Consider the following 19,100-nt stretch of genomic DNA (forward strand, 5'->3'; position numbering starts at 1 on the left):
AGTTTATGTAGACTTGAGCAGTTCTAGAACTTAAGTCATGCAATTTTGAGCTTATATTATAGTTCTGCGGCCTAGTAGGTCCACTTATAAGAAATCATCTATATAACATGTGTTCAAAGGATATTAAGAAATACACTTTCTTTAATGCTATAAGGCCTTAAAATAGCCCCTTTTACTTTATAAACTTGCAGATTTTATTCAAATTGTAATTTAAAAACCCCTTATGTAAATATAATCCTTTGAATTTTACTAAATATAATAAATACCCTTTCTTTTGAACTCACATTGTATCTTACATGTTCTATAAGGTGGATTCCCGAGAGTTTTGGAGCACTATTAATGCAGTTTTAGAGCTTAGTTCATGTAGTTCTGAGCTTACATGGCAATTTTGGAGTGTTGTTATCCTATAGTGCACATTATCCAATCTACCCAGTTTCCTTCTAGACTTCATGTTTACGCAGTTCTAGAGTTCAGGCAATTCAGTTTTGGAGTTCATGTTCATGCATTTCTATTGTTCATGCTATTCTAGATTTCATGCAATTCATGTTCACGCAAATCACGTTCATGTAGATCATGCAGTTCATGGAAATCATGAATTTTGGAGTCGAAGCATATCAGAGTTCTTGGAGTCCACGTAGAGCATGCAGATCATGTCGTTCTAGAGTTCTAGATTGTTGTCCTATGCAACACCTTATATGGGCATGTGCTTGTAGTTGACATAGTTCTCAAGTGTTGTCTTGTAGTACTGTATATGGGCTTGTGCTTAATATCATGTAGTTGTTCATGGAGCTATTCACACTTAATCGTATATAGTTGTTCACGCAAATATTCATGCTTATAGTACTAAATTCTTGTACCTAAGAAGGGTAGGCAATTGTTCCTACAGCAGTAGATAAGTCTCACAAACTGCAATACCAAAATATTTTCTACTTGGCCTTTTTTACATCAGGCTCAAAATTTTGCAGGCTATCCTAGTTACAGAGGCCACATTTCTTTGTTGGATATAGATCATCACTGAAGCATAAAATTCTTGCCTAAAGATGCAGGTGGAGTCCTTACTTTGCAATATTTTCCCTACTGAGGATAAGGAGACGCAGCTAGTGCCCTTAAGATTTGCGAATAGTGAGGTACATAAAATATCAGCTTGCAACCATATATGCCTAGACTTGTTAGCTGCAAGAAGGCTAATACTATTAAGCCCTTAATAGTATGCAAAGCAGCCTCCTGTCATAGGTTTGCAATGAGGGGATTACAATTTGGAGTCCTTTCGTTCAATTAGCAATATCAATTGCTTGATTCTATCAAGTGTGAGAGATAGTGCTGACGGGGGTGGGGGGGGCGCTTGGTTGTGGTGATGGGACTGGGAGCGTTAGATTAGTGCAATGAATGCGTGCTTTCCCTCCCGTAGGGACGGCAGTGGTCGTCAGCCAGCTAGAGAGCAAGAAGGTTAGAGGTGGGAGGAGGAAGGAGGGTAGGGTATAAAAGGAAGCAGGGGAGGATCCAGCAACTCATACCTTTCTCGGCCTTTTGGCTAAGATCAAGTGTAGTATCTGTTCTTATCAGTTTAATATCTGATACGTGACCCATCGGGTCACTGCGATATTAATCTAATTTTTCTCACGGGGGCAGCCCCACCCGGCAGCTTGCTGCCCGGGGCTGCGCGCGTCGCCTCCGTATTGCACTACCTCGGAGTGTTGGGTGCGCCCTCCCACCCCTCGCAAATCTAGCAAAGGATTGCTCTAATGCCGTGGGCGCGGTAGTAGCAAATATTTTTAAAAAACTTTTAAAAATATTCGAGTACATTTTATTAAAAGAAAGCATGATCTAAAAACAAATGTAAAAGATTTTTGCTCGAAAGATAGAAGCAACCAAGGGAAAAATAAGTTTAACATAAGAAAACGATTGAGAGTCAAAAGAATCAAGACAACAAAACTGCAAATAATGCATAGTGGCTTCAAAATCATCATAGCCCATAAAAAATCAATTGCTCTTATGAATATGCAAAATCAATGGGCGAATTCCGTGTGTTGTGTATAAATGGCAATGCGTTTTTTCAGCCCATATGTCCATAATCTCAATGAACTCCATATCAGTGAACTTAGAACGCCCTTCAATAAAGATTTTCATTAATGCATCTAAACTCTTAATCTCCAAACGATTACGAAGCTTACTCTTTGTCACAGTTCCAGCACTAAAACCTCTCTCACAAATAGCAATGCTCGAACATTGGACAAGAGCTACTTGACAAAGAGTAAGAATATTCGGATAAGCATCCCTCCACATACTATCGCAAGCAAGTGTTGAAGTTATTTCTAGCCAAGTGAATCGTATCCAATCTCTAGAAGCTTGATGCTTAACATTTCTAAATTCTTTCTTAAACTCATCAACTTCTATCATTGCAGGGAATTCTTCTATATTTATCTTTTTAAGGAAGCCATAATATGAAGTTAACCGATCGATCTCTTGGGTTCCATAGTTCTTTAAGGCCTTCTCATGTATTGGATGTTGTGCAGGCACAAGTATTTTTAAACAGTTAAGTATAGAATTATCTTGAAATCGAGAATTTCAGTTACTTATCACCACTGAATCGGCAAAAGCAACTTGAAATTCTAAGGCCCTCTCAAAGTCTTCTCCATTAATTTTACGTTTTAAATCATGCTCATAAAATTTCTTTCCATGCAAAGCACCTCTTAATATATATAAATATCCTTTTTCAGGCCCATAGTCTGCAAGGATATCATATCCATGTACTCCAATGGTTAATGCATTAACATCAAGAGGAGGACAATCAATGTAGTATTGTGTTATGGATACAATTTCATTCTTCACAAGACTATCTATAGTTGTGACATCTACAAAGTCTTTTTGAAACATTTGGCTTACTGTTGTTAAACCTCTCAAAATGTCAGCTAAGAAATGGAAGCAATAAACACGCTCGAACTCAGCCAATTCTTCATAAATATGCAATGCCTCTCTTTTTGTGATATCAAGTATTGCTTCTAAAGACTTACACACTCTATATACTTAACCATCTCACATCAAAAGTATGCTCAAGTCGAAGAATGGGACATGCCAAATCTTGTTGCATAGCTTGCAACCCTTCTAATCTCTTCGTGCTAACATTAAAATGCGAAGCTACATCATTAATAAGTTTTTCTACAATAAGACGTCTCTTTTCCTACACTAGATATTGCAAGGGCACTACGATGGGCAACACGATGAATTGATGTTAAAAATGGATTAATGTGTTTTTTCAATAAGGCCTCAACACCATTCTCCTTTCCTACCATTGTAGAACATCCATCACTAGACCCAAATGCAATGAATCTAGATAAATCTAGCTTACATTTCTTTAGCTCACTAATAATAGCCTCAAACAAATATCTTGCAGTGCCATCATGCACACGTATGATACCATAAAAGCTCATTTTAGGAACACAATCAGCCTCAAGATATGATCAATAAATAGCCATATGTCCATGTGAGGAGATATCATTTGACTCATCGATTAAAACACCAAACCATGGACTAGTTGAAACCTTTTCTATTGTACTTCTCATAAGAGACGATGCCATGCAAAAAATCATTTCAGCACATGCATTATCATCATTATAAAGACTAGTAGTGTATGGTACATGGCAAACTTGCAATAAGCTTATCATTTTAGGAAACACAAAAAATGGTAAATTTTGCTTTACAATCAAATATGCCGTTCTAAATAATGAAAGTAATGCCTCATCCTTTACTTCTCTTATTCTTTTAACACTCTTTTCACTGAAGTCTTTTCCTTCGAGCAAAATAGTTTGCATAGCAAACTTATGACATGATGTGAGAACATGGGATTTTAAGTTGCTAATTTAAAATTTTATAGATCCCCCTTTCGAATGTGCACTATGTAGATGAGGATATTTCAAACAAAATTTACAAAATATTTTTACTTCATCTCTATCATAAACAAGCCATTTAAATTGGTCTACCCAATCCTCTTGAAAAAGTAAGCATCCTTCTTTTTTCCTTTCAAATTCAGTCCTTTCTTCAAGTGACATGTTATCGAATGATTCATTTAAAGATAAGTTGAGCCCCCAATATTATCCATATTATCTTTACCTTTTTAGAAGGATGCTTGGCTATGTTTTCAATCCCAACCCATGGAAGAAGGTTTCCTTGTCTCTTATCTTTCAATTTAGGTGCCATTTCTCAAAGTTAAAACGAGTGGTTGCGATCTTACCGTGTTTTTTATAATTGTTGAAACTTTCTACCTTTTGTTATGCATTTGTTCCCTTTGAAAATCCAAGCTCCTCCAATGGCTAGCCTTTATCTTCAAACTACAATGTCTCACAAACCTTTAACCTATTAGCAACTACATAGCAAAAAAAAAAGTACTAATGTTTTGCCTTAAAGCTTTCACACACACACACACACACACACTCTCTCTCTCTCTCTCTCTCTCTCTCTCTCTCTCTCTATAAATGTTTGTGCCTATGGTTGACAAAGCAAAAAAAAATAGTATTAATACTTTGCCTTTAAGCTTTCATTCACACACACACACACATAGTGCACACACATGTCACACACACACACACACACACACACACACACATACTCTCTCTCTCTCTCTCTCTCTCTCTCTCTCTCTCTCTCTCTCTTTGCTTGTGCCTATGGCCCGGGGTGTCCGCTAGAGTTTACCGTATGGTACCACATGAGTGTAAGGGAGGGGGGTTATTTAAGGGAAGGAATGTACATGTTATAAGGTAAGGTCCCATAAATAAGGGGTAGATAAGGGGTATTTTCATATATTTCTTGCACGCAGGTGACGTCTCCTTATTACTACTAGTGAATCCCTCATGGCAGCCTATGGTTGACAAAGCAAGTGCTTCTACGAGCTTTGTTGATCATACATTCTTTCCATCAAGCTTCAGGGTATTATCAATGATCATGTAAAGTTAGAACTACCACCTCTCACCTTTCTTTGCTATTTTGAATCACTCATGACTTGTTAGATACGATTTCCACCATGGTTAATGTTTCGAAGCTTGTAAACTAAATGTGGTGTAAGTTAATAAAATGACTTTATGAATAGAGAGGAAAGGATTTTATTGTTTGTATAGGTTGTACGTGGGTCTTTAATGTTACCAACATGCAAACAACTCATTTGGTCAAAATATCAAATCACATATTTCACTTAAAGAGAGACAATCCTCTCTATGTGTGTGTGTGACATTTTATACTAGTAACTATTATCTCCATTCTAACATGAAATGAACTTGTTAAAACTTTAAAGTTTACACGCAATATTCAGTATTGAAATGAACTTGTTAAAACGAACTCGAGATTCGACGGTTTGGCTGCTAGCATTCGCTCCCGTGCTACCACGTGGACTCAACCTTGAAGTTGGCCCTTTAGTCTTTAGGAGGCAGTGCCGCCATTGGTTACTAGTGGCCCACAAGACTGGTCATTGGCGTCACTGGTCACTCAAGCCTGGGCCCTGAAGGGATTGCACGATGCGAATAGGATTCATGCCCCCAGCCGCCATTTACCAAAGAAGGCGCGTGCAACGCAAGCCTCCAGGCTCGCTGCTCCAAGCCTTGTTGGCCACTAGGGATATGACTCGGCGTTTGCGGGTCCAACGGCCAACCTCCAAATAGGCTATAGCTACCAGCGGCTGCTGGCCAACCTCCAGGAGATTCTACTCGGGATGCCCACCACAACTGATGAAACTGCAACCGTCCAGCCTCAACGGCACTTGATATCAAGTGGCGTATTACGTAATATTGCAAGTGACATTGGACGGATGTTCAATGGAGTGACGAGTCTAGCATAGCAGTTGGCCTGTAGGATGCAAGGCCAAGCCTCAAGGAATGGGTAATGGGAAGGCGTAGCCATAAGATGCAAAAAGACTGAAGTCGAAACTCAAGACTTACATCATTATCATGATTATGAGAGTTTTAACTTTTAGGCTTTTAGCCATTTGCCATTTGAATTTTGGAAATTGGCACTCTTTCTATCTCTCTCTCTCAAGTCTCTCTCCAATTTGCTGACAGCAGTCACATTTCCTGAGTCAGCTTAAATTTTAATTAAGTCTAAAACGTTTAAACTTTAAAGTTTAAACTTGACAATTGAAAAGGTTAATGATAATTAATTCAAAATTAGAATTTAAATATTAATATGTACATTCTATTATTGAAAACCCTTTTTCATTTATATTTAGAAAGATCTTGTCCTTCTACTTTAATCACGAGAAGGAGATTCTCCTTCTATGAGAAAGGTGAGCCTGCCTAAATCCTTTTCAGTTGCATTTTTCATGAGTAGACAATTCCTCCTCACATTGAATTCAACGAGTTTTCTTCTAAAATGAGCCGGCTATAGGATGAAGCGAACCCGCCTTTTCCCTAACACTGTTCTCAATTACATAGGTCAATTGAGCCATTGCCTTGCGCACCCTGCTCTCCATAATAGGGGGAGAAAATCCAACTCTTCAAATAAGTAGCTACCCAGATTTTCTCGATACTAAAAGATTCATAAACATATCCCATACTAGAAGAGGGAGAGGGATCAAATGATAGCCTTTTCTAAAATGTAGCTAATGGAGAATCTAAAGGTAGAGAGAGAGAGAGAGAGAGCGAGAGAGAGAGAGAGAGAGAGAGAGAGAGAGAGAGAGAGAGAGAGAGAGAGAGAGAGAGAGAGAGAGAGAGAGAGAGAGAGAGAGAGAGAGATGATCATGTCCTAAATGGATCAAATAGATAAGAGATACACTCCATTGGCACCATGGAACAATTTGTAGCCAAAGAAGACCGATAGGGGAAACCAAAGATACCAAATACCAATGCCTTGGAAGATGCTACATGGTTTCACCACAAGAATGGTGAATGGCACATGCTAATCACCAAATGGATCATAAAAATGGATGATAGCACATGGTATTCAGAAAGCACAGTCATGCTTGATTCCTCTTTTAGCCATGTGTGCTCTTTAAAGATACATGGACAAAAGGAATAATTCAATAGGCATTGTCAAGACATTCTCACAAGATTCAAGTACACAATAGAAATAGTACACACAATTGCATGATATACCTATTCAAGTAGCTACCAATATTACTGAAAATGCCACAATATTTAGAGGGTATAACTCCCTAGTACCCATAACTTTAGCGGTGATAAACTATCGATAAATTGCCATAATAGAAACACTACTTGAAAAACAAATCAACTACAATGAAACATTTCCTTTTAGAAAATTTCATCCATCATGTAACTTATTACATAAAAAACCTCTTCTATTTAGTAGGCTGTAACAATTATTGAGTAACTAGAGACCCCTTATTATAGAGAGCATAAGATAACTAGAATCCATCTTAGTAGTTAGTAAACAATAGGTTATATAGCAGCAAAAAAGATATGTCTTAACAATTAATGTTGGATTTTGTATGAGTAGAACTTGCTAGTGCTTCTTTGAATAACATGTCAAAGAGTAGTGCTCCATGGATATTTTAAGACTCAATGTGATTTTTATTAGTATTAATTTCTTTGTATCCCATGGGTAAAACCCAATATCTCATAGTAACTAGTTTGCGTATAGCAAGATATATTGAAAGGACCATTAGGTTTCATGGCCATAGACTATTCTTCTTAAAAGTTAGTTAAACTATACACTATCTCATAGTAACTAGTTTCAAGGGGGGGTAAAACACACTATTCAATCTGCAATTTTTTTCTCAATAAAGGATAACCCTTTTCTATTTAATGTCTAAGTAACCCTTTTATATGGGGTCCTTCTATGTGTAAAAAAAGTGTTAAAAATTTATTTTTAAAATCCCTTACATTGAACTCATGTGATATATACATATATTTATGACTCATCTTCCCAAGAGAATGCCTTACACAGATGACTAAGAAATATGTGCAAATAAAGGTGATGTACCAAATGATGCTTATGTAGCATCTATATGAGAAAGCAGAGACCTGCCTATATCATTTCAATGTTATCTTGTGTTGAATAGCCAATATACTAATCGTAGTAATGTGAACCATGTGTTTTGACAACCAACTAGTGGAGAATGCCTTACATTGTACTAAGGCATGGGTAAGACATGCGAGGTGTCCTATATATAGAGTGTGCACCTCATTACCATTGGCTGCATAGACATATTTTTAACAAAGGTCTATTGCATGTATCACAATATAGACGTGAGGATAGCATTTATAGAATTTGATGTTGTGGGAGGGGGGAGGTGTCTCTCACACCATCTCATATGAGGCAATACCTCATTATGTTAAAAAGTAAAATGTGGACGTGTGTGTGTGACATTGTCTTGTTATGCATAGCTGTAGCATGCACTTTTTTCTTGATGTAAGGAGTGCAACAACTTCTCTAATATGTAAAGCATTGGTGTGCATCCATGTGTGTATGTACCACTTATGGAGCACGAGCTTAATGTAATTGTAGTTATAGGTGGAGAGAGTCAAGTAGATTTTCAAATCTATGTACAATTTTTGTGTGTGCATGAATTGCATTACAAGAGAGGCTAAAGGGACTCTATACTATTATGTGCAGAGAGGAAAGGTTTGAGAGTGTTCATAACCCATCATAGATTAAGCAAGTTTGTGTGTGTGTGTGTGTGTTATCACAAAAAGCTCATTACCAAATATATTTAACTAGATTGTTGCTTTTCATATTTGAAAACAAGTATAAACAATGTGGACTGCACTATATTTATTGCAAATTATTCAAGGAATCACATTTTGATGATAGCATAAAGAATAGCATTTTGATGATGGTATAAAGGATAAAGATTGATATGAAATACATATAAGTAGCAATGAACCAACATCCACAATAGGAGGATACAATGGAATTATGTGCCAAGATAGAGACAATTGTGAATTGATAGTGAGATAAGTTTACGATTTTCAAAACATAGTACAAATCACATGGGGAGGAAGTGATCATGATACCTGCAAGCCAATAGAAAACACTCGTTAGTAAGGACCAAGGAGTATTGATGTGTTGCAGGTGTCAGTGGACCACCTCAATTGTCATCGCCTTTACACCACGTCAAATGTACTTGATAAGAAGATTGTAAAGACATCGAATTTGCAAAAAAATAGTAGTTTCCTTTTGTCTCTAAGTGTAAAGCATGGTCTAATCACAAACAATGTTGTATAAATATGAGACTGAAATTACCATTTTATAAGGAGATTACCAAATAATGTATTTGATAGGATAGAATTATATGTGCATGATTCAAATCCTTAGTTTCCTTAAGATTTAGTATAGTGTGTGTGTATAGTATATTAGTAACTTAAATCCATAGCAACCTTAAGGGATAGATGAGGATAAATGGAATTACCTCGGTCGATGTATGCACTTTGGGGTTAACATCATTTGATAGAAGTTGTGAGAGGGATTTTCTAAGTGGGGGATGGAGTGCCATAGGATAGGATGGGTGAATCGATAGGAAGAGAAGGGTATTTCAAGGTATAGGAAGGAGAATGAGGGATGCACTCAGTATGCGGTTTATATAGGCAATAGAAACATGGTTCATCAAAATCAATTTTTTTCTCAAAATCAATTATATGATCAAAATCTATTTCATGTGAGAGGAGTGGTGGATAATGCATCCTGAGTTCGCTCATCAGTGGACGGAAATGCGAGCAACTAGTGGTCACGGATGTGCCATCACTATGTGTGGAGGGGCTATGGGCGGGAGAGAAACTAATGGCATGTGGGCCTCATCTCCTTATCCAAAAGATGCCACGTAATTGCTCATGCCAATGTATGGATGGTGTGATTTAAGCCTAGATGTGAATGCAGATGTGGGGAATTAAGTGTGTAAATGTGGGGAATGCAAATGTGGGGAATTAAGTGCACATAAAGGCGCTAATGTGGTGGTGTGTGAATGAATGGAGATTCTCGCATGTACACTAGCTTTAGGTGCATAAATGTGCAAATGAAAATGGGCTCGTGTGTGTCGTGTATGCTAGCGATCGTGCATGTGGAGAATGGTGCGGTGGGTGAAGTGATAAGTGTATTAAGGTTAGTGCATATGCATGAGACCTACCTATTGTGTGGATAAGATGCTTTTGTGTGTAATCTAATGTGAACTATCATGCATACCTTATAGCAAATTCATGAATCAAGGTAGTTGCTTTAGATTTCCATTAATATCTATAACATTTGTTGTATACCATTGGTCTTCTTGTTGACATTTCTCCTAAATGTTTGTGAACCCTTATACTCAAGGAAGCATACTTTGGCTTTGTATTTTTGAAAGATATCTAAGGATGCATACTCTAGCACACGATATAGATATATATAGTGCAACAAAAACATAACTATAGGTACTGTTTATTTCAAGTAGCACCATTGTTAGTATGCTTTAAATTTTCAATGTTTTTAAATATATATTCTCACTATCTTATTTATGATGTGTGTGTATGTGTGTGTGTGGCATATGCATGTATATAGGTATGTATGTATGTATTTGCATATATGTGTGCATATCTACACATGCATGTATATATATGTGTTTGTATGTTTAAAACATGTATTTTCATTCATGTGGTCTCATAACTATGTGTCTTCTCTCTCTCCCTCTCATCTTTTTTCACCTTATATAGGTGCATGCTATGTACACATGTATGTGTATATGTACATGTGTATATGCATGTGTCTATGTATGTAGGTATGTGTTATACATGGATGTATGTATTTTCATGTGTGTGTATATGCATGCTTTGTAAGTTTATATCTATTCTCTCTCATCTCCTTTATTTCCCCTCTTCTCTCGTTCATGGTTCTCTCTATCTCTCTCTCTCTCTCTCTCTCTCTCAACAAATTTTCACATCTCCCTCCTCTCCTCTCTCTCTCTCTATAGTGTTTTCTCACTCTCATATATTTATGTTTGTATAGATATGTGTATGTATGTGAATACATGAGTGTATGTATTTGCACATGTACATATGCACATATGTTTTGAACATGTTCGTGTAAAGAAGTAGGTATAAAGCAAATTTATATGTCATATGATGTTTCACCTAAAAGTCATGTGTAGGACCTAAATGTCAGGCACTTGTATCTGATTAGAAGTTATGTGATCATGGATGATAGATGATTTAGGATAGCGCCCTAATATGGTTATTGATGTTTGATCCTATTAGTCTATGTTTGTTTCATGAGTAATAAAGATGTTTTTTTTCAAGTTATTCAATCAGGTATGGTTATGATGATAATAAAGTGTGCAATATTTCTATGGATAATAGTTCTGTGCTGTTGAATATGATATGTGTTTTATATATGAGTACCTTTCTTGAATATTATGTGCTTATAATGGCTCTAAACCTGTTCAAGAAGTTTCTTGCAGCATTCGAGTCAATTCAAGCTTTTATTGCTTCAAGCATTTCAAGCAAGCACAAATGGCTATCTCTCACCTAGGCGACACACCTTTGATCCAACCGAGGTGTAGTGAGCTTACCTTAATGCCCAAATGAGTAGCCTTCTCCTTCAAGCAAGGCAGTAGCTCCAGGAATCCTGATGCAAGCTCAATCATCATCAAGCCTCCACCCTCCAATCTTCACCCTCCATAGCCACATACGAGACATGAGAAGAGAAGGAGAACAAAGGAAATGATCGAGAGCTTCTTCTCCAAGATCCCTCACCCTCACACATTCACTCCCTCTCTCAAGCACACACAAGCAAGCAAGAAGGAGAGAAGAAAAGAAGAAGAGTCCACTCTTCTTCTCCAATATCCTTCACCCTCACACATTCACTCCCTCACACTCTTACACTCCCTCTCTTAAGCACATACAAGCAAGCAAGAAGGAGAGAAGAAAAGAAGAAGAGTCCACTTTAGCCACATACCAAGAATGAGCTTCTCATTCACTTTTGAGCTTATATACAAAACCCTTATCCCTTTGGGCACCCATCCCTTTTGCATGGCCGGCCATTGTGGCAAGGTCCCCTTTGTAAAAGTTACATGGCACAGCGAACAGAATCTGAGAAAGAGATAGAGGTAAAGAGTACACAACAGATAAGAGGAGTTGCCTTTGACTTAGCTTTTGAGGCCACCCTTGCACTTTTGGCTGTTTCCATTCCTGCTTCTTCCTTTGTGTTCACATTTGGAGTTTTTTTGAACTTCTTTTTCTCCGTCTCGAATTGGGGTTAACATTACCCTCCCCCCTAGATGAGTGCTAGTCCCATGGCACTTGTGTGTCTGTGTTGATGAGGACTCGGTGATTTGAAGAGTGGTTGGTGAGTTGATGATGATGGGGCCTCTTGGGGATTAGTCATTGGAGAGAAGCTGATCAAAATGTTGAGGTGGTGGAGGCCCAGAAATGATTGGAGTGGATGATGAGGCCTCCGAAGTTGGTGGTTTGCTGCATGTGTTTGTACCCGACAAGAAAAGAAGCGCACTATTACCTAGGGGGAGTGTCTACCTTACCATGTGGTGCATTGTGCTTGTGCTAGTGGAACTGGGAGCTGGGTCTAAGCTTGGGTATTGTCCCACACTTGAGGACCCAATTCATGCATCAGGAAGGTGCAGTGGGTGTGGCTTAGGGAGACAGGTCTAACCATAGGTGAGTGTGACCTCCCTAGGTATGTCCTGCCCTTGATGTGCCCTAAGCGTGATGTGGGGCATCAAAATGGGCTAGGAGGTTAGGGGCGGAGCTGGCCGGCTGAAGCCTCCTCTTTGTCACTTATTGTTCTTTCACTGGATTGCTCTCGTTCATGGTGGTGGGGAGATGACTTTTCTGGTGTCTTGTCGACCCCTTCTTTTGCATCATTTTGCGTCTCTTTGGTTGACTCTTGGATCAAAGCTGTCAAAACTTCCCTATACCCAATGAATGAGGCTTTTGATGATGGTTTCTTTCTTTCGGCTCCACCTTTTGATGTGGATGATTCTCAACCTGCCAGCTTGCTTCTGAGGGCCAGTGCCTTGGCTGATTGGTCAATTGTCTTTCTCACATACCCATTCCAATCAACTTCATCCAATGAGTGGGCTCCCAAGCTCTCTAACATGGGCATGTTGATTTTTTGCATGAGTGAATTATACGTTTGGCTAGAGAACAACAATATGTAACTCCTCCTCAATCAGAATTCGATCTAAATATGGTTGGGTCAGGACGTGCTCTTTTAGGGGTCGGTGACAAATGGTGATCAACATCCTATATGAGTTCGGAGCTACGTAAGTGGGGTCATACTTTGAGGTTTTCATTGCCCATCATTGCTCTGCATTGGTCTTGATTTGGTCACCCTTTTTGCTCCCATTGAAGTCGGAGAGCATACCATTTCCTCAAGAAAGAGGAGTCATTGTTAGCAAGCTGCTTCAACTCCTGAATTTACTAGTTGCTGTGGCAAGGATTGTGCTATTTTCTTAAGACATAATGAGGCATTGTTTTCATGTGCATTGTTTTCATAAGACATAATGAGGTAGTGTGTGAGTAGCAAGCGATGCGGCTTTGATCAGTAGACGTGTTTAGTCTCTACCGACTTATGTGTTTGAGGTTCTATGGGCTTCGCAGCAACCTGAGTCATTTGTGGAATTGGGGCATTTTCTATCACATGGCTTAGTATCGTCAAGTTTGAGGATATCATTTGAGTAGTACCCTCGGCCATCTTGGCTTTAGGTACCCAAATCCACACATTACCCTCATAGTGCCCTTGCACTTACAACAATAAGGTCTTGGGGACCCATCATTACTTAACCATTCCTCGATGCCTATAGTTCCTTCTCTTCCTCCTAGGTTTTGAATACAAGTTCCTAGCCTTGTGAGGTCATGATTGTGTGCTTTTAGGTGAAGGCCCTTGATGTTTAGGCATCCATTTGAGCTGTGGTGCATGGGCCTTAACTTTTATTTTATTAGTTTGCTAGCTTTGAGGTTTGGTGGGTCGTGACGAGTTACGACCCCCCTCCTTAGGCTTGGTGGTGGGTTGCTCCACTAGTTGCGAATTTGGCTAGACAAATGTGCTATAATTGGTAGTCAACATGATTGATATTAAAGTGAGCTCCCTAATTGATCAATGCATCAAATGTATATGCTTCCTGGGTAGTGGCAATCATGCGTAGGTAAGCGAGAGGTATGACTTCCTCGGCTTCATCTTCAATTTACGTGATAGTGGCCACTTGTACATTGATAGGGGACTCTAGCATTGGAGCCTCATGTAGTGGGGGCATGGGCGAGTATACTTCTTTATATGTGATTGCCATTGAAAAAGCTTATGCCCTCACTCTCTAGGGTTTTGAGTTCTATAGTACCAATTCGGTTGATGATGCAAACTTTCAAGGGTCCTAGCCCTCTACACTTCATAATTCTATTTATGACCTTCAACTGAGTACAATAGTACTAAGTCACCCTATTTAAAATCGTTTTGCTTGATGTGCTTGTCAAACCAACTCTTGTGTCGTGCCTTCATGCATATCAGCGCATGGGTGGCTAGAAGTCAAGTCTCTGATGAGCGTTCTAACTCCATTAGGCCCTCCATGCATGCTTCCTTTTCATCCCATCTCTCTCGAAAAGCTATTCCCAAGCTGGGAATTAAGAACTCTACGGGTAGAATTGATCACTTGCTCCCTCCCAAAGAAACTTAGCTGTGGTCCTACCATCATTTTTCCTCATGGCTTGTGCATCTGCCCATTTCATGAGATAATCGGTGGCAATAGAAATGTACTTGACCTACAAGTATTGTGTTGCGGGACTAATAGGCCCAATGAAGTCAATCCCCCACTTCTCGAATGATTGTCTTGCAATGATTGGACTTAACTCCATTCTGTCCTTGTGAATAGGTACCTTGGTCCATTGGTACTCTTCACAATGCTTGACAAATTGTGTTGCATCTCGAAAAAGAGTAGGCCACCACAGTTGAGATTGCACCATCTTGCGGGCGCTGTCGTGTCTCCACTAAAATGTCTTCTTGCAATCCTGATGTGTGCCTCTGCAAGCACATCATGCATTTCATGCTTGCACACACATCTTCATAGCAATCTATCTTTCCCTAGCCTATAGAGTTTTCTTGCTATCAACTGATAGGGTTGTATTTTAAGGATGAGTCTCCTAAGTTAGGCTTTTTCAATGGGTCTTTCGGGTAGTCCATGTTCAAGCACTTGAACTATGTCGTCTGCCCAACATGGCATCAAGTTAGCTCTAAACAAATCTTATTCACACTGGACAGCAGATTTTCATTTAGTGATTCAACCATAATGCCATGTCTAGCAGCTTCCCCTATGGGTATGTGAGACATATGGCCAGCCATGTAATGGTACATCCCTTTGCGTACAACCATGGATAAGTTAAATTCTAAAAGCATAAGTAACCCTTGAGCAATGCTTCTTGTAGTGCAAGGTTTATTAATGAGATAAAGCAAGGCTTGATGGGTCAATAAAGAAGGTAAAAGGGGTAGCCAAAAGATAATGTCAAAATTTCTTTACAGCAAACACCATGGCCAAACCCTCTCTCTTTGTCCTTTAGAATTTCATTTTCATATATATGAGTTGTTTGCTAGCAAAGCTCACTGGATGGTATAGATTGTGTTTACCAGGCTGGCACAACACAGCTCCTATGACAAACTTTGAAGTGTCAATGTGAACGTGGGAGGTTATGTTCCAGTGAAAGGCTCATACGATTCGTGTTGTGGTTAGAGCCTTTTTCAATTCCTCGTATGTGCGTTGGCATTCCTCAGTCTGTTCGAATAGTATCAACAACTTGTATAGAGGTCTAGCAATCAATGCATAGTTCAGTACAAATCTCTGATGATGCCCCATATGGCCTAGGAAGCACCTAACTCCCTTGTAATCAAATGGTGGTGGCAGATTGAAAATAACCCTCACTTTTGAAAAGTCCGTGGCAATGTCGTTCTTTGACACCATGTGCCCTAGGATGCATCCATGTTTTACCTAGAACTTGCACTTCAAGCCATTCAACGAGAGGCAATACAATCGACACCATTCAAAGACTGTCTAGGTGTTCCTTCCAACTAGAGTGAACACACAGATTATCAAAGAATACTTCTAGCTCTTTCCTAATCATGTCTTTGAATATGGCACATATGAGTCTTTGGAATGTGGCTGGTGCATTTATCAACTAAAACCACATGACTATGTAGGCAAAGACACCCCACTCAGTGTGGCAAATGCAATCTTGTGCCTATCATCAAAATGCAGTTGTACCGGATTGTATCCTGAGAAGCTGTCCAAAAAATTATAGCTCTCTTTACTAGCTACTCGCTCGAGCATATGCTCACTGTATGGCAATGGATAATTGTCTCTCTTGGTAGCAGCACTGACATTCTTGTAGTTGACACACACTCAGATCTTTCCATTTTTCTTTAGTAGGATCACTATGGGTGAGACCCAATTGGTGTGCTTAATCTCATAAAATGAATCTTGCTCTCAACAGTTTATCAATTTCTTCTTTGATAGCATGAACGTAGTTGGGATTCATAGGATATAGTCGCTTTTTGACATGCATTGTATCAAGGCATCATGGGTATATTGTGAGTCACTACACTCGAATCTACCCCTTTTAGTTCATCGAGGAACCAAGCAAAGACGTCTATATACTCACGTAAGAGAGCAATGAGATTGGCTCCCTCCTCCTTGGTCAAGTTATCATCTTTGAAGACAAGTCAAGGCATCTCCCCTTCCTTAGCTAGAGTAACCTCCTTGACTTTAACTGGCCCTTCTATTGGTTCACTCACTTGCCCTTGTCATTTGGCTCCTTGCAAGAGCACTACCCTATTGCCTTTCTTAAACTTCGTGAATCGTTTTGCTAGGTCGTGCAGCTTTCTTTTCTCCCGAGCTTCTTGCGGTTTGTTAGGCTATTTTATTTATTCTTCCTTCAACCTTCGGTGCCTTAGGTGGACTGGTAGGTCTCCTTTGGTGCATCTAGTTTTAGGCGAGTCTTAGATGATCGAGGTATTTTAGGATCCCTATTTGAGCTTACTTCCGACTCAGAATCAAACTCTTCGTCTTCGCTAGAAGAGGAAGTGTCTCTTGGCAGTCATAGCTCAGAGGGGGAATCTACCCTCAATAATGGTGCGACACTCGGTTGGATGAGTCTTGCTTACTCATAGTCAATTGCTTCTATATGCTCCAACCATGTGTGATCGCAATCCATGCGCATGACTCCTCACTCGATTCTAAAAGATCTTCTTTTATAGTTTTGAGTTTGCGGGTATTTACTCAATTACATGTCCCTCAGTGTAATATTCTATCGTATTGATCTCTCCTTCACTCTTGTCAGTTGAAGGAGTAGCAATCCTCGTATCATCGTTTAGAACTGTCTTGACCTGAGTGCTCTCCATCTCCTAGGTCTAGATATTGTGTTTCCTTTTCATCGATGACTAAGGACCAATTGTATATTTAGTTCAGGTCGTGCACCTTAGTCCACAGCCACTTGGCTTCATCTTGAGCTGCTTGAGATTGGCTATTGGATTGCCAACCAGCTTGTTCATCAAATGCTCTACGATCTCAAGGAATTCTTGCTTGTTGTTTGGTACATGGAATATGGCAGGGTTGGGTTGTCTATGCAAGCTCTTAGACAGCATGTAGATTGGTACTACTGAGTGCGTGTCACTAGGCTTACTGATTGCCTTAGCGGCTTGCTCATACTCCTCATTATCCAAGAATGGTAGATCAATCGTGGCTAGCATATGCATCCAATCTCACTCATCCTAAGTTAAGAGTCACTGAAGTGGTTACTAGCATTGTGAAGAGAAGATTGCTAACTTATTACTTTTCTCATGATTTTGTGTTTCTTGGCCAATGGCCTTGGCTAATTTGCTGGCCTAGAGCGTTTAAACTCCGTCTAAGCAGCACTGCTTGTGATGCAATTACGTCTCTCAATTTTGGTTGTGGAGGCAAAACTGGTATGCCTACGCTTGAGAGATCATGGATCTTGTCCTCTAGATGGACTCAGCATCCTTCAGGTGTTCCTGGCTTCTTTCACCCACTCTTTCACTTTTTCTATAGCTTCTAGTTGGCGCTCCGAGTTAGGGTACTCCCCTACCTTAGCACTCCCCTTCTCAACAGTCTTTGGAGTGGATGTCTTTGCCTCTATGTTTGTGACCTTCTTTCCACCAGGTAGTGTTGTGGCACTCTCAATTTTGAGTGTGACCTTTATATTGGTTTTCTTTTTCCTTCACCTACAACTTTTATTTCCAATTGAGGGTGCATCTAAGTTGCTAGGCCGTAGCAATGATATGTCGGTCTGCTTTGTGTTGCGCTCAGGTCATGTCATACAACGGGATGGGTGTGGCATCACCATCGAGTGTTTTGACACCAAACAACCCCAATGGGGCTGATAGCATGATTGCCAAACTAGAGGATGGTTTTCTTCTAGGGAAATCGGCAAAGAGATGTGTGATTCCACACTCAATGTATCTAAGATCAGCATGGTTTGTTCCCATTCAAGGTAGCATGAGGAGATGTGTCCTGGGTAACTACAAGTCCAATATGAGATGGGCTCTTGGGTCTTCTCTCCTAAGCCTCTGCCTCCACCTCTACCTGTAGCATCACTGATAGTACTAGTTGATAATCCATGGGGATTATATTGCCCTCTTCGTGGTACGAGATGTGAGGGTTCATTTGGCTCCTCCACCTAATGGATTGGAGTGTCACTCGATTGATGGATGGGTTACAAAAGGTCCAGGTAGTTGGGGTATGCTTGTGGGATCCTAGGAATGGCTGGTTTAGCATCATTAGGTGCCGAGAGAGCCAACACAGCTTCCCTCCTAAGGAAATTTGGCGGCCTATTCTCTACGTAAGGCTGGTTGTAAGGTTGCGAGTATGGGAGTCTCCTTGATAGTTTGTAATGCATGGCATCATGGTCGAACCTACCACAATGGGAACATGGTCGGGACCTAGGGTCCTGACACTTAACTGGTAGGTGGATTCCACCACAATAGACATATTGGACGTGTGGGTGTGTTGGTATCCTCATCATCTCTTGTAGTGTCACCAGCTCCATCTTCATCTCTGCTAGCTCCTGGCTCTGGCCAGCACTCTTTTCCTTATCATGGCTACTTGGAACCGACCATTCACTGGATGTGGTTGCCATTTTTGAGGTTCTAGAGCTAGCCTAGTCTCTGTTTTAGCTCCTAGAGCT

The 19,100-nt window shown here is 39.8% G+C and overlaps 1 non-coding gene across 1 annotated transcript; it reads left to right on the plus strand.

The window, feature by feature from the left end:
* Positions 1-1,510: 1,510 nt before the first annotated feature.
* LOC148037923 (U2 spliceosomal RNA) lies at positions 1,511-1,709 on the plus strand. Its single transcript, XR_015690817.1, has one exon. It is a non-coding gene; the product is annotated as a U2 spliceosomal RNA (small nuclear RNA).
* Positions 1,710-19,100: the final 17,391 nt, after the last annotated feature.

Source organism: Lygodium microphyllum, chromosome 4 (genome assembly GCF_053477565.2).
Source record: "Lygodium microphyllum isolate KBCC chromosome 4, Lygodium_microphyllum_v1.1.10, whole genome shotgun sequence".
Classification (NCBI taxonomy): domain Eukaryota; kingdom Viridiplantae; phylum Streptophyta; class Polypodiopsida; order Schizaeales; family Lygodiaceae; genus Lygodium; species Lygodium microphyllum.